Genomic DNA, 17,026 nt, shown 5'->3' with positions numbered 1-17,026 from the left:
GACAAAAGCCTTTGGAGATTAACAAGCCATGGAAATCAAGTCTACTTATGTGATAAGGAAGATAGAGGCTTTTCAGTGTTTGTTGGAATTGCTTGGGTGATGGCTGTATTATTTTTCATATATTTATGCACAGTGACAGTCTTGTTTCTTTGTTCTACATTTAGAACCTTTTTGTTAAAAAAAAAATACCTAAGAGGACTACTCCTATCAGAGATTGGCTTTATCACTCCAAAAGGTAATCATGTCAATCTCTTGTTCTAAAGCAATGCAAGTTAGTTAAGATTTTCATTATTATTTCAGCATATTCTGTCCTTTTCCCCCTGAATAGTTATGAGGACAGAAGTAATGTCTTTCTAACTTTGGTTATTTTCTCTTGAAACATTTGTTTCTTGGAAAGTACAAGGGCAAACTCAGAGCACATTGTATGCTTTAATTCAGTGTTAACTGGTCAGAAGGCAGACAATGGAAAGTCTGAATTGGTTTTTAATTTCCCTTTCTCTGTGATGTGAATATAATACTTTGCCAGAAATAAAACTGTCTGATCAAATGAAAATGGAAAATGAGAGATAAATATGGGAAAAGTCTTTGTTGCACAACAGTCACATTCCTAGAAAGAAAAATAAGTATGCAAATAGCAGGTCATGACAATTCTTACAGAACATACTTCCACTTCAGTTCAAACAGCAACAGAAAAGACGGCAAATTCCCTCTTCAAGATTTTAAGCCCAGTTTTTCCCCTAGCATACCATGGGATTTTATTCCTCCGTGCCTTTTGTCTTGCTGTTTGGTCCATCTGAAATTCTCACCGTCCTTCTTCTCTGTGTCAGCATCTTATGTGTGCTCCAATACTAGTATGATCATATAATTTATTGTCCAAAGAAAACCTTTGAGAGTGAAAGTGCAGTGCTAATAATGAATAATTATGCTTGGAAAACAGTGTAAACTGGGACTATCCCAAGCAACCTGGGATGTTTGTTTGTTTAGCCTATTCAAGGAGCGGCACAAATGCCCTGCTCCTTCCATGAAGCATTTCCTAATGCCACAAATCAGAATGACTTTCTCTTTCCTCTGTGCTTGCCTTAGGAATTTGCTTAAGTCTATGACTGCAGTGACCCACAATTTAGTTAGTTACATAGTCCTCTGTATCATCTGCTAAAATAAGAGCTCCTGGGGGCAAGAAATTTTTTTTTGTTCACCTCTATATCCCCAATTTCTAGCCGTGTGCTTTGCTCTGAGTTCAATAAATATTTGCCGAATTGAAATGTTTGATGACTAATCATTGTCTAAAATACACTTGAAGAGAAAGAGAAACTCAGGAGTTGGATGAAGACTTGCTGCAGAATTTCTAAAATGTTCAGTACGAACTGGTCTTCCATCCACATCCTGGCAGTGTCTGGAAGCTTCAGATTATGACTGAACCGCAGTAACTGTCCAGCATTACAAGGTAAGAATTGATTTGTCACCCTAAGGAGGGAGAAGCTGAAGCTTTGGGACATGGCCCAGTTTGTTAGAGCTCTAAAAAATATTTCCATATGTCATAAAAAGTAAGAAATGTTTAATTTGACTGTAGGAACTTACTTTTAGTTATTTGAACTCTTTGGAAAATAAAGCTTGGTGGGGTCTATATAAAATATCCACATAAAAATAAATACTGATGCTAGACTTTCAGATGTTTCTGAGAAATGAGGGCGTTTGAACAAACTGAATGTTTTACTGGCTTTAGAATTTCTTATCCATGTATTTCATGTTATGTAGAAGTCATGATATGCATGCATATAACTATAAAGTTTCCATATGTGAACAGCAGTATAAAAGTTTGTGGATTGATTCAAACCCTCTTGAGATGAATTTGTAAGTGTTAAAACCTACTCAAGGTGTTAATATTTTGGTAGAAATTTGCAACCCTGTTTATCCACCTTGTGTGTGAGACTCCTTTTAAACTTCCTCCAAATGAATGGGTCTGGTCCATTAAAAGCTGAAAACATTCTGTTCCCTTTGGCTAATGCTTGACCTTTTTGGAGCATCTTAAGTATCAGTGATATAACCTGACATTTACGTAGCACCTCTCTCCTCAGCTCAAAGAGCTCATTGTTATGGGAATTCTCACTGGCATCTTACTCATCATTGTGTCCCCCTAAAGGCACATCCCCTTCTAAGACCTAATCTTGTTTATTCCCATTTTTTTAGTTTATTAAGAGAGTATATGCTTGTTTCCAGATTCACTTAACATAACACAGTTCTAATAATCCAGTTGTTTCATTTGTATCCCAAACATAAATTAAATAGAAGTAAACTATTCCATATCTGTTACCATTTAGCAGCTACATTTTTTCCTCAGGAGCAGCCCCAACCCTGGAAGTGAATCAGTGCTTGACAGTGGTCAAAATGGCCAAGAAATGCTGAAGACACTAAAAGTACAGGAGACCCAGTGTGGAGGAAGAGGCTTGATGTGCCTAGAAGAGGGTGTTGAAAACCAGTGCCGGTAGCATTAAGCTGAGAAGTATCAGAAAAGGGGCAAAAAAGGGGGAAATAGGAGGCATTCAGGAAGAAATGAAAACAATTAATAGAAACAGCTGAAACTGTGGATGGGGCAAATCACAGCAGAGGGGAATAGTTACGGGGTCAGGAAAATGCAAACCGTCTGACTGTAGTACCAAGTGTCCTCAACAAACACTTTGTAGACGCCATCATTCTCTACAGTCTGTTGACTTTAAATAATGGAGATCACCCTTGATGATGTGGGTGGGCCTCATTCAATCAGTTTAAGGTCATTTTTTAAAAATTATTTATGTTTGGCTGCATTGGGTCTTCGTTGCTGCGTGCAGGCTTCTCATTGCAGTGGCTTCTCTTGTGGAGCACGGGCTCTAGGTGCACGGGATTCAGTAGTTGTGGCTCGCGGGCTTAGTTGCTCCGCGGCATGTGGGATCTTCCCAGACCATGGCTCAAACCCGTGTCCCTTGCATTGGTAGGCGGATTCTTAACCACTGCGCCACCAGGGAAGTCCCCAGTTTAAGGTCTTGAAAACAAAAACTGAGAAAGAATTCTGCTTCAATACTATGGCATAAAAATCCTGCCTGAGTTTCCAGCCTTCCAGCCAACCCTATAGATTTCAGACTTGCCAGCCTCCACAGTTGTGTGAGCCAGTTCCTCAAAATAAATCTCTCTCCCTCTCTATCCATCCATCCATCCATCCATCCTATTGATTCTGTTTCTCTTGAGTACTCTGACTGTTACTGATTTTGGTATTGAGAGTAGTTCTAAAGGAACAGACTCTTTAAGAGTGAATTTTCTGAATTGGTTCTGAGGTTCCTGGAATTGGTTCCCTAATTTGATTAGATTTAAATGCACTAATGACTCTTTCTGGTGGGAGAGAGGGTACTGATAATCCATGGTGTAATGTGGCAATAGAAATGTAGAAAATCTCACCACTGAATATTCCTAATCCAGTACCTACAGGAGGCAAGGTTCTGGGTGACCATCTGTTTGGTACCTTAGAACGTTTTGTCAAACTAGCAAGTATAAGGAGATTGGCTTCTGGCTCCTAATTGCTATGGGCAGTGTGGGGAAAGAAAAGTATTAGTTCCGGGATTCAAATTCCCACTTCTACCACCACATGAATCATCTGAAAGTTTCTGTGTCTGTCTTGAAAGAAATCCTTACCTCCTGTAGCCCTGGAGCTGAGCTTTATAAAAACCAGACACAGAGTCTCTGCAGTTAGCAGCTGAGTTACAATGCAAATTAATTTTTCAGCTTTACAAGGTGTTGCAGTAAAGGCACTGATCGGGAAGGAATGGAGTCCTGAAAACTGGAATGGGGCATACGGCTAGATCCTGATGAAGCTGGGGACAGTGAGTCTTCTTCACAGGTACAAACAGCCCTTAAGCCACTCCCACCTGAGGAGATTAACCCTGCTTTGCCTGATGAAATTGTAATGGCCTCCCCTGAAGGAGCTGCCTTGAAAAACATGGCTGATTCCCCTAGGACATGCCCCCACCACTCCTCTTTGCTTCTAGACCCATAGCTAGACTCAAGTTCCAGCGAGCCCCAGATGAGGTGCAAAGAGTGACCCACAAGATGTGTCACACCACAGAAGACCACATAATTTTTCCAATGTATCCAGGCAGGAATATGGGGAATATTTATGGGAGTTGAAGTTGTGTGTGATAATGGAATGTAAAGTTGGATCAGGCTGAATTTATGGAGCCCACTAAACAAAAATTCTGGGTTCAATATTGTAACTTAAAGAGTTAGAAAAAGCTCTTTTTTTTTGTGGGGCGGCTGGGGCAGGGGTGGTGTTGGCTGAAACATAGACTGAAATGTCTCCTACGCTAAATGAAGTTGAAATGCCAGAACTTCTTTGGTATACTGTAGAAGAATATATCCAAAGGCTTAGGGAGATTGGGATGTTAAAGTTGACTTGTCATATAAGATCTGCTTGCCCCCATGACCAAGGGGTCAGAGGACACACTATGACTATAAAAAATTTGTGAAGGGAGCCTCAGCATCCTTGAAGAACTCCGTAGTCACTCTTCTCTGTAGGTCAGAAATCATAGGGAGAATGGCTACCGCTGACTGGGATCCTTAAATGTCATGGGGATAATTGGATCCCAGGGTGGCAAGGGCCGCTGGTGGCACTTAATCACCAATACAAGGCAAGAGTTGTTACCGTAATGGATAGCAGAGTCAAGGCAGCAGTCAAAATAGTCTGACTCGCAGAGATCTATGTCATTGGCCAGTTGAACAGTTTCCCTAAAAGAGAAATAGATGGGCAGTCTCCGAAATTCTGGCTTGATTTGCATATGTGGAAAAGCTCTAAGTCAAATGGCAGAAGTCTAACTTGAATCACCAAAACTGAAGAGTCATGGCCCTTGAGTCAATTCCCAGCCCTGAGCTGGTTTCCAGACCCAGAACCCCTTGAATAAAGAGGAGACTGTGTCCCCTGGAGAAGGACCTCATCACACTGCCAAAAATTTATACTATTAATCTTTCTCCCAGCCTTCTCCAAACATAACTACTGCCTTTTACAAGGGTGACTCTGCACTGGGGAAAAGGAAAAAATCAGAGTTCTCAGGGATGATTGAACCCTAGTTCTGAACTGACACTGTGGGTCAACAGAGTAGGGGCTTATGGAGGTCAGGTGATCAATGGAATCTCAGCTCAAGTTTATCTCACACTGAGTTGCCAAACCCATCCTGTGGTTAATTGCCCAGTTCCAAAATGCATAAGTAGAATAGAAATACTCAGCAACCAGCAGAAACTCCACATTGTTTCCCTGAACTGTGGAGCATGGTATGAAAGGCCAAGTGGAAGCCACTAGAACTGCCTCTACATAGGAGTAAAGTAAACCAAAATCAGTGTGAATTTCTGGAAGTATCACAGAGATTAGCAGCATAATCAAGGACTTGAAGGATGCAGGAGGGTTGGTTTCCACCACATCCCCATTCAACACACTTATTTGGCTTCTGGAGAAAAGAGATAGTTCTTGGAGAATGGCAGTGGATTATCATAAATGTAACCAGATGGTGACTCCAATCACATCTGCTGTTCCAAATATGGTTTTCTTGCTTGAGTAAATTAACATATCCCCTGGTACCTGGTGTGTAGCTGAGCTATTGATGTGGAAAAAGCTTTTTTTCTCCATACTTATTAGTAAAGACCACTGGAAGCAGTTTGCTTTTAGCTGGAGAGGCTAGAAATACACCATCACTATCCTACTTCAGGGGTACATCAATTCTCCAGCCCGATGTCATAATTTAGTCTGCAAGAACCTTGATTACACGAGACCTCTTTTCCACGAGACATCACACTGATCCTTCACCGTGATTATACGCTGATTGGAAGGACTGAGCAAGAAGTAGCAACTGCTCTGGACCATTGGCAACAGGTGATGACATGCCACAGGGTGGGAAATAAATCTGAACAAAAATTCAGGGGTCTTCCACCTTCGTGAAGTTCCTGGGGGGTCCACTGGTGTGAAGCATGTTGAGATATCCCTTCTCAGGCGCAGTACAAGTTGTTACATCTGGTCCCTACTGTAACCATAAAACAAGCACAGTGCCTAGTGGGTCTCTGGATTTGGGAGCAACATATTACTCATCTGAGTGCACTCCTCCGATCCATATATCAAGTGACTAGAAAAGCTGCTAGCGTTGAGTGGAGCCCAGAACAAGAGAAGGTTCTCTAACAGGTCTATCCTGCTTGCCAGCTGCTCTGCCCCTTGAACCAATAGGTCCAGCAGATCCAGTGGTGCTTGAATTGTCAGTGACAGATAGAGATACCGTTTGGAGCAGACAGGTCCAACAGATCAGTCGCAGCTCAGACCCTTGGGATTTCGGAGCAAAGCCTGCCATCCTCTGCAGACAACTACTTTCCTTCTGAGAAAGAGCTTTTGGCTTGCTGCTCGGCCTTAGTAGAGACTGAATACTCAACCGTGGTCCACCAAGCTACCATATGACCTAAGCAGCCCATCATGAACTGGGTGTTTAGCTGGATGGTCAAGGGCTTGGAAGTAACATGATTGGAATACTGGTGACAACAGAGTCTGGGGAAGAGGCATGGGGAGAGACCTCCCTGAATGGACAAAGAAAAATGAAACTGTTTGTGCCTCAGTGCTTACCAAAGGGTGACCTCAGCAGAGAAGGATTTTAGTAAGCAAGTGGATAAGATGATCTGCTCTGGATACCTCAGTCTCTTTCCCATTCACCCCTGTTATTGCCCACTGGGTTTATGAACACACTGGCTGTGGTGGCAGGGATGGAGGTCAGGCCTGGGCTCAACAACATGGACTTCTTCTCTCCAAGGCCAAGGTGGCTACAGCCACTGCTGCGTGCCCACTTTGAGGCCAACACCGAGTCTTCAATATTCCATCATTCCCCAGAGCGATCAGTCAGCTACCTGGTGGCACGTTGATTACACTGGCGATGGTGACAGATTACTTGATCAAACACTCATCTAGGTGTTGCTGTTGAAGGTAGTTTGTAGATGTGATTAACATTTACAGTCAGTTGACTTTAAGTAAAGGAGATTATTCTCATTAATATGGCTTGGACTTATCCAATCAGTTGAAGGCCTTAAGAGCAAAAACTAAGGTTTCCCACTCTCAAGACAGTAGCATAGATCTTGCCTGAGTTTCCAGCATACTGGCCTACCCTACATTTCAGACTTGCCAGCCTCCACAATTACGTGAGCCAATTCCTTAAAATAAAGCGTCCTCCCTCTCTCCCTCTCTCTCTCTATATGTATATATATGCATATATATATGCATATATATATATATTATTAGTTCTGTTTTTCTAGAGACCCCAGACTGATACAAATGAGGAACTAATAGCTCTTACATTATTGACTTGCTATAAGAATTAAATAAAATAATGTGTTAGTAACTTAATATGTTCCTGGCACACAGTAAGCCTTCAAGCAATGATGATAGCAGTGGAGACGATTACTGTTATCTCATACACACCTTCTAGGAGTTCTTTAGCTGCATTTAGCTTGTATTTGTTAAAGCAGCAACAGGGTGATTCCAAGAACTGTTTCAATTTCTTCTCTTCAAACAGCCGTGAAGAATCAATAGATACTTTCTGCTTCTGCGGGTCACACAACCTCATAGGCAGATCATATTATTTGGGCTTCTCGAACATGACTCATCACTCTTCCTGGACAAGCAGAGGTGAGAGATGTGGAGGGTGGGAGGGAACCACTCAACTTGATTCACGGCACCTGGAGGAAAACGAAGGCACAATGTAATATGAGGTCTTTGTGTCAGTACCAACGAGCAAGTTCCAAAGACCAATCATAAACACGGCCAAGCAGCAGAGGGAATCCACAGTTGAAACCAAATGGATCCGAGGCTAAAGGCTGATCTATTCTTGAAGGGGTTCTGTATCAGTCAGGGTCCCGTCAGAAAACAGAAACCACACTGGTTATTTGGACTGGAAAAATTTAACACAAAATTATTAACCAGTAACAAGCAATTGACTTCCAAGAGGGGAAACGAGAACTCTTCGTAATACAGAAATAGCAGATGCAGAGTGCAGCCCCTGCCTCTAGGGCTGAGAGAGGGTGCCCAAGGAAGGAACAAACATGGAAGCAGCCCCTGTCCGTGGCTGAGACCCCCTGTTGGAGAGGATGTGTCTGTGCATCTGTAGCCCACTGGATGGAGGAGAAGTTCCTGAGATACCACAGGACAGGACTGGCTGCCAAGAACCTCCCCGTGGAACTCATTGGGTAGCAATAGAAATCACTGGAGACTGTGCACCTCCAGCTCTCCTGTGCCCCCTTGCAGGAAAAGGGGCCATGCCATGAGAGCAAGAAAAATACAGGCCCAGAAAGAAAAAGAGAAGCCTCTTCCTCTTCCAGTGTCTCTCCCACGTGCTCTAATGTCAAGGACTAACGTTGCACCAGCTGACAAAGGAGAAGTGTTCCAGGGTCCATCTCCAGGAGCACAAAGCAGGGCAAAGAAGAAGGGTTTGGAGCTGAGACAGTGATAACCAGCAGAGATGCAAAGTAGGTAAAACCAAGGCACAGGTTGGGAGAAAAGTCCTGAGTCCATCAAGGTCATTGTCAATGTCATGCTCATGACCTCTGATGAGGGAGTATTGAGACTAGCAGAATATTGTGGACATAACAGCTCTTGAATTAATCTGCTCCTAAACATGTAACTGCACATTCTCTAAAGCTGCCCTCCCCGATCCAGTGCTTAAAAGAAATGAAATACACCAGCTCCCTATTTGTCTTGGCAGGCTGGCCTGAGTCCTAATGAGACGTCTATGGCATGCTCTGTGTTAGGGGCTTTGTGTCATTACTAGTAACTTCCCAGAGCATAAGCTGGAACTAAACAAAGGGAGATTTGGAGTCAACATTAGCTACAGGAGCATATAAACCCAATTTGAATATTTTGAAATTTAATTAACCCCTACTATGAATTGTTTGATGGAATTCACCAACTCAGAGTCAGGCCAGTTCTTACCACAATTTGATTGGACTTCTTAACCATATGGTCACGTAACAGGTTCATTGAGGGACACTGGTAAATCTTTCTCAGCGAAATGTTTAAGAGAATTTTATCAACCCCAGTCTCAAAGGACTTAATTTAGGTATAATAACTCCTTTTTCTCTTTCTGCTGCTGAAATGTGGAGAGTCTATGAATAATTGGAGTTGCACACAGCAACCCACCCGCATGACCAGAACAAGCCTTAAAGTGGGCTAACGCCCTGGAGACATACCATCTGTTAACTCCAGTTCTGGGAGAGTCTTCTTTTCTGGCCTGGAGGCTTATTTTTCCTGAATTAAGCTAATTAGCCTACTGTGGACCCAGCTCTGTGCCAGTGTTGAGGGAAACTGTCTAGCCAGGACATAAAACGATGAGAAGGCTACAAAGAACTAAGGAAGGGGCCTCAACTGTGTGTCACAAACAATAAAGACAAGAAATATTCAGACACAAGGACAACCAGTGTATGTGACTGTCCCTGGGCAGGACTCATGAAGAAACCAGCCCAGATTTTGTCTGACGTTTTGGTGTATTTTCTTTGGTGGTGGAGTGGGGTGGAGGGTTCCAGTAGAAGAACGACTTGAAGTGGGTGATAATACAAATCCTGGGGTCCAGTTCTGCTTCCTTGACTCATTAGTTCTGTGACTTGAGGCAAAGCGCTTGTTTAGCCTCAACCTGCTTTATTCCCAAAGGGAGAATGATGACAGATGATTTGTCGTCCCAAGATGAGACTCTGTAAACAGTCAAGTTCCATCAGCGTTCATGATTATTCAGAAGGTATATTTAAAAAGACGTGATGAGTCAGAATATCTCTCTTCTGGACCATAACCTCTCATGCTCACCTTTGAAAAGAATTGCATTTAAAGACATTTGAAAGAAAAACCACCTTCAGCTGCATAATTCACCCAGAATAAAGACAACAGGAAGTGAAACAACATTCCAGGTCCATACACGTATATTTGTTTGCTCCTTATTTTAACCCAAAGAAGGCAGTGATTCTTTCAAAGCCACAGGCAAACATGCCAAGTGCCCAGGTTTCGATGGCAGATGACAGCTGAGAGTACAGGACGAGTTGAAGGCTCTATTTTTAGGTTTGAGTCAAAGAATAAAAATCAGACCTTCCTGTGGGAATCATCTACACTGACTCATGCAACATCATCAGGCCGGAATAAAATAGCTCTATAACCCTAGCGTTCATTACCTGAAATAAAGAAACAGAAGCAGATTTTGAGATTCCTCTCTCCATACCCTTAGACGTTGGGAGCATTCACTGAAATGAGCATGGTGCCCTTAGTCAGTGTAAATGAACCCAGCAGCAGAGCTGGCTGTTCAATGGGAAAAGCGGGGGAGGGCGGCACTTAAAAAGTCAGTACAGATTAGAAATTAAAGAGTATTTAAATCCAAGGCAAGGAAGAAAGCACCAGCCACTCTAAATATTATTCAGTCAGTTGTTTGACTGATAATGTCTAAGCTTTCTGCCCAACCTGAATTGATGAGTCTGTTTTCATCTTCCAGGGCCAAACACACAGTACTGGGTTACTTCAAGAATGTATGGAATGTGAACACAAAAACAATATTCGATATCGTCTAGGTATTATGGACTTGGACTCAGAAATGTAGATGTCATCTGATTTAAACCCCTTCATTTTTAAAGTGAAGTAACTGATGGGACTTCTCTAGCGGTCCAGTGGTTAAGACTTCACCTTCCAATGCAGGGGGTGCAGGTTCGATCCCTGGTCGGGGAGCTAAGATCCCACATGCCTCGTGGCCAAAAAGCCAAAACAAAAAACAGAAGCAATATGGTAACAAATCCAATAAAGACTTTAAAAATGGTCCACATCAAAAAAAATCTTTAAAAAAATGTAAAAAATAAAGTGAAGGAACTGATACACATAGAATTGTAACAAATTTCCCCAGTCAACTAATAAGTAAGTAACAGCATCTAGACCACACAGAGCAGAAGTACTCAAAGACTATATGGTTAAGTTCCTGATTTTAAACAGGGGGAAGAGAAGGTTCCAAGAACTACAGACTAAGGTAATGAAGGAATCCTAGATTCATAGCTGGAAGCAGCATAGAGATCATCGATTCTGACCCTCCCAGTTTAGAGATGAAACAGGACAAGACAGGGTATGGTGCTGGCCCAGCGACATTCAGTCAGTTGATGACAGAACCCGGGCTAGAACCTGGGTCTCCTGATCTTTGCCTGGGGATCTTTCTACTTCATTAGCATTGAGATTCTTCTCAGGCAAAATTCTAGAATAGATTATTAAACAGATGGCTTGGGAGCATTTAAAAAGGAAAGCAATCATTAGCAGCCAGCATGGGTTCAGTGAGAATAAGTAAGTCATGCCAGGCTAAACTCATTTCCTTTTTGATGTGGTTACAAACAAGTGTACACATTATTGTAGGATGTGAAAACGGGGGGATACTCCAACAGAATTGAGGTGAGCTCCATTTACCCAGCTTAAGGTCATAGCCAACCTATCTTGGTCTATACTTTTCCTCTCCTTGTTTCCCTGGCCCATGCTGTTTTCAGAACTCTAGAATCCTCCATTTCCCCACCTAAGACTGGAGCCAGTGAGAATCTACATCCTTTCTCATAGAAACTTTGTGCAGCTGGGATCCTTTAACCTTTTCCAAATCAAAGATATGGGACTTACATATTTGCAGAATTTGTTTTGCTTGTGAAACTAAATAGTGGGGAGAAGGCACATAAATATAATATCCTGAGTGGAGGAAGGCAATGGGAACATTAGATTCACTCGATTTTTCTAGTGCTATTGGGAAAATACCATGCATCCTTAAATGCCAAGAGCCCCAGGAAAGGAAGGAAGATATCATTACCAGGTGATACATGCAGAGATGAACATCTCTCAATTTGTAATGAAATCAAAGTGTCAGGCTGTCCCACGGTTAATCATGGTATGTATTATTATGGAGATGCGATATAGATGAACTTGGAGAGGAGTTTGAAAAATCGGTGTGAAGGGAGAAGGGGTTTTAATCTATATAAATGTTTGTCAAACCCCTGCCTTAGGCTGAGCTTATTTAATAACATTACCCACCACCAGGATGTCAGAGGGCAACCTGAGGTGACCAGAGTTTTCTAGATTAGGGAGGGTAACCCAGGAATGTTAATAGAATATATAGTGCGCCTTGATTGCCCGAGACTTCCATGGTCTCCTCAGCAATCACTGCGACCAGATTTTAGGACAAAGCCTGTGTTGATTAATGGTTCTAGAGTTCTCTAGAAGCTGACCACTGCTCTATTCTTGACTCTTTAGTGTTTAATTGATGTCCTGGATGAAAGCATACATTCTTTGTTGATCAAGTTAGTAGCCAAAAATTTAGGCTCAACTTAACTTCCTACCAATTAATTCCATGCAAAGATGGTGCAGCTCCAGAAGAAAGTCAGTGCTCCCTGCTGAAGGTGGTTAAATAGAGGCTGGATGAAGCTTGGTGGAAACACAGCCCAGGGCATCTAATGCATCTATGAGGCTATGAGGCTAAAATAGTCTTTAAAGATTCTATTTTGTGATTCAATTGTTCTAAAATAAAGGGGCATGAAACTGTCTGAAATGCAAATGAGTAGCACGTATTAATGGTTAGGAAAAGTAATGTTTGGGTTTTTTTCATGACTTTTCTTGGTTTTGCCTGTCCAGGGTGACACATGCCATATGTGTTCAGTATGATTCAGACCCAGATGAATAACTCAGAGGAGGCCAGCCGACACCAGGGAGACTTCTAGGTTAAAAAGGTGAGAGTGAGTCACAGATTCATGTAAAAAATTGTATTTGCAGGACAATGTTTGGATGAGAAAAAATATCCCAGAGGAAAAGTGATCTGTGTATACACCCTAGTTTAGAGGAAATATCATTGTACTTAAGGGTAGAAATTGGTCCTGTTTTAAATTCCATTTTAAATCAAAGAACTCATGATGATGTTTTCTGATCATCTTTCAAATGGAAGTCTCCAGGGTGCTTTCAAACAACTATGTAGCAAGAGGAGCTCTCTCCCTTTTGAAAGGGAACCCAAGGGTGCCTGGCTCCACGGGGGCTGGTATCAATTCTCAAACAAAGTCCCTCCTGCCCGAATCAGTCTCAACCACGCGGGAATTACTTAACGTCAGCAATATCTTCCCCATTTTCCTAAACACCGCAGTCAAAAGAATGCAAACAAAACAAATCTAGAAAGTGTCCCTATAATCCATGATCTTCCTGTGACTGGATGAGAAATGGATGTAGGTCACAGGCTGGCTTCAGTTCCGGCAGGAGTGATGAACGAGGGGCCAGGAGCGCGCGGTTTCTTCCAGTCTTCATGCTTCCATCGCTTTGGGTGCTCATCTGAGTCTCACATTCTCCGTGAATCCCCACTTTGGGGGGAAGGATTCTTAGAGACGGAATATTTGAGCTAAAGCCCAGAAGATGAGAATTCAGCCCCGGGAAGAGGTTTTCAGGCAGGCGCATCAGCAGGTGCCAGTGTCCTCGGGGAAGGCAGCTTGGGGTTGTACTTGAGGAGCTTACAGGAGCTGGGGGGGCCATGAGAGAGGAGAGAGCAGAGCGGGTTGCAGAGGTTGGAAGGGGCCAGATCACGCAGGGCCTTTGTGCCACAGTCAGGCATTTCAGGTCTTTATCAGCACTCTGAAAACGATAAAGGAGTTTAAGCAGAGACATGTCCTGAAGATTCAAGCTGTTCTAGGGAGAATAGGTTGCCAACAGCCTCAGGAGGGTAATAAGTAGGAAGACCAGCTTGGTGGCAGCTCACGATGTGGGAACAAGCATGATATGATTTCAGCTAGAAGGGCAGAAGGGGGTAGTGGGCAATTGAGATGTAGTTAAGAGATACAACTGACAAGACTTGAAGCAAAGAGCTGAGATGTTGTATAGATAATCCAGTGAAGTATAAGTGGGTTTAAAAAACTCTGAATATCTGTACAAATGCAAGACATGGCTATTACTATAACAACACAGACCAGACGTGTGTGGTTCAGGCTATAAAATGCTACTATTGGTAAACATGCCTGCTAAATTTATTCCTGAACGTAAGGAGGAAAGGGTCCCATATATACATTTACCCACCAGGCGATTCAGTAGACAGGACAAAAATCACCCACAATAATTACTGTTCCGACTACCACCACTGAGTTTCCACTGTAGCTCCATTCCCTGCCCCCATGGAAAGGCTAGGATGGCTCCTTTTGAGACAGAAATGCCCTTGTATATCTGGGCAGCATCTTGAAATTGCCGGTGCCATGACTTGTTTCCAAGAGGAGCATTCCCACTCCTACCCAGGGAGTCATCTAGGACATCCTTGACAGCCTTTCTCCTTCTACAGGGCACTGGGAGTTGAAAAAAGATGCATCCATAAAGCCAGAATAGCCGTGCAATTATGGAAGCCCCAAATCAAGCCATTTACATGATATTGTATGGAAAGATGAAGCAGTTTGTCATCTGAATTTTTTGTCTTTGACTATAAGGATGAGGTTTATTTAGACATAGCCAAAATCACTGCTCCATAAAGAGCTTAGGGCTCCCCTGATTCCGGAGGATGCTATATAAAACTCAGTTCTATTTCCAAGACTGCTATAGGACCAAAATAAACCACCAGCAGCACTCTGTACGTTCATTTATACATACATACTGTACCTTCTCTAACTGAAAATATTCACCCAACAGATTGAATTCAATATGTTTTCCCTGAAGATGTTATTCTGAAGAAGTGCTATTACCTAAAATTAAAAAGATAAGAACATTAATTGCACGTGATTCCATTGCCTCCACACTGTCTCCACTGATGAGCCTCTTAATTGCTCCAGTCACAAAGTGAAAGAATCTCAGTTTAACGAGAAAGTATATGGTTGAATCCTTATATTTTGGGCAGGCCGCATTCAGAAGTCAGAAATTAACAGCTGTGTTTCAGGGAAAGTGTCTTTAGAATATTTCCAATCCACTTGGGATCAGTGTTTGCTTTCTAGATATTGCAAAGCACGAAATAGATACCAATATAAAGTGGGCAATGTGGAGTCCCTTTGAAATTGCATTGGTACATTTTTTTCGGTTAAATAAAGAAAGACTATTTTAAGTGATATTACTCATAGTAAGAATACTATCAATTGCTAATAGCATTACTAATTATTCTAGTCCTTTTTGAAAGCAATTAAGCAATAAAAAATTTATACCTTTTACATACTTTTATCCTCAACTAATGAAATTATAGCCTAATAAAATATTCCAAAATACGGGGAAAAATCACATGCATAAAGAGGTATTTCAGATCATTCATAATAGTAAAAAACTAGAAGAAACCTATATATCTAACAACAGGGAAATGATTAAATTATGGAGCATCCACTCAATCTAATATGAAATCTTTCTAAAATTAGGCTTATAAAGACTACAAAACAGTATGAATAATGCTAATGATATGATATTAAATAGTGAATCAAGCTTTATAATTACTTGACTTCAGTAAAATATAAAAAGGAAATGCCTATATTGGTAAGGACAACCAACTAAACTGGATTTAGCATTTTTAATCAAAGAGATAGTATTAGATAAATTATATCTGCAGAGACTTTGGCTTCTCCAAGATCTTGGTGTCTTACTTAAAGGCATTTATTGGTCAGGATTCAATATGGGAAGCAGAAGCACTAGGATTGATACAATAAGGGGTTTATCATGGGGTTGCATTTTATGGAATTTTGACTGCTGGTGGAGGAGTCTCTGCAGGGCTTCGTATCTCTGTATCTACAGAACAGCCAGCAATAGCGGGAGAACACTGAGTAGATGAGAACAAGGGCAAACTAGAACCTGAAAGGATAAACAAACACCTGAGGACTCAAGTCCCCTGGAATGGCCTTCCTGTCACTTGCACTGAAGAGTTGTAATGATCAAAGCAGATCAATCATGGCACTGGGATATGTCCAATTGTTTGGTAGATACCCCATGCTGGCAACAAAACCCATGGAACTGAATGACTGACAGCCTGCTCCAGAGACCAAAGGGGCAGGGCCAGGGTAAACCTGGGAAGACTAAAGGAATTAAAGAGATTGAGCGTCCATGGGGGACAAAACAAGAAAAGTCACATTAAAAATTGGGAGATTAGCAGCTTTAAAAACTCTTCCTGTCCATCAAGGAACTTGGGAATCAACTGAATGGAGTAAAGCAGCCACTCTCCAACCGCCACCTTCTGTGCCTTCTGTGAATGTTATACAGTAGAACTGAAACTTGACCCTTGTCAAAGAGCTGCTTTGTGTGTTCTTGCAGGCTCCTTCTGTGTTTGGGGCCCGCTGATAAAGGGATGGCGCATTGTGAAGACAGCCAAGGCTAAGCACTGTCCATCAAGGCTGGTTTCTAGGACAGCATCCATGCCTCTAATGTACAACTGTGTGCAAATCCATAGAAATAGAAACCAAGAAAACCAAGATTATATGTCTATAATGCCTTCATGTCCACTAGAAAAATGCCAATAATCAGTCCTTTCTGGACATAATACATGCTTGCATATGACTGATTTTTTTTTCTCTGCCAAGTTCACCAGTTAATAATAATGACCTATTGCTATACCTTGAAAGTGAAGGTAATCTTGTAATTATTTCCCTCTGAAATGGATTTCCTTTCCTTCCACTACCCTCCCAGTGTACCCTTGTCCTCCAAGACTCTTTTTTTTTTTTTAAACATCTTTATTGGGGTATAATTGCTTAAAAATATGGAACGCTTCACGAATTTGCGTGTCATCCTTGCGCAGGGGCCATGCTAATCTTCTCTGTATCGTTCCAATTTTAGTATATGTGCTGCCGAAGCGAGCACCTCCAAGACTCTTAATAGAATATTCTGCGCAAATATGCCATTGTGGGAGAGGGAAGCTTTGACCCCAAACCTCTTTGTCTCTGAATCCTGGGCTTATGTCTGTCCAGCGCTCTGAGAAATAAGCATGATTTGTGAGTAAAAGCTACCCTGGGGCTCACCTAGACTCACAATATAGCTCTACAGTTTTTATGTTATCTTGTTATCTGGGTGTTGCCTTGAGGCCCT

At 42.0% G+C, this 17,026-nt stretch overlaps 1 non-coding gene across 1 annotated transcript; it reads right to left on the bottom strand.

Annotated features, from left to right (window-relative positions):
* Positions 1-16,694: 16,694 nt before the first annotated feature.
* LOC115802853 (U6 spliceosomal RNA) lies at positions 16,695-16,801 on the bottom strand. Its single transcript, XR_004023401.1, has one exon. It is a non-coding gene; the product is annotated as a U6 spliceosomal RNA (small nuclear RNA).
* Between the last annotated feature and the right edge of the window lie 225 nt (positions 16,802-17,026).

The sequence above is a fragment of the Delphinapterus leucas genome, chromosome 2 (genome assembly GCF_059928025.1).
Source record: "Delphinapterus leucas isolate spDelLeu-1000000601 "Yukka" chromosome 2, BTC_Dleu_Yukka2, whole genome shotgun sequence".
Taxonomy (NCBI): Eukaryota; Metazoa; Chordata; class Mammalia; order Artiodactyla; family Monodontidae; genus Delphinapterus; species Delphinapterus leucas.
The sequence above is the reverse complement of the archived record's forward strand: the minus strand, read 5'-3'. Positions and strand labels throughout refer to the sequence as shown.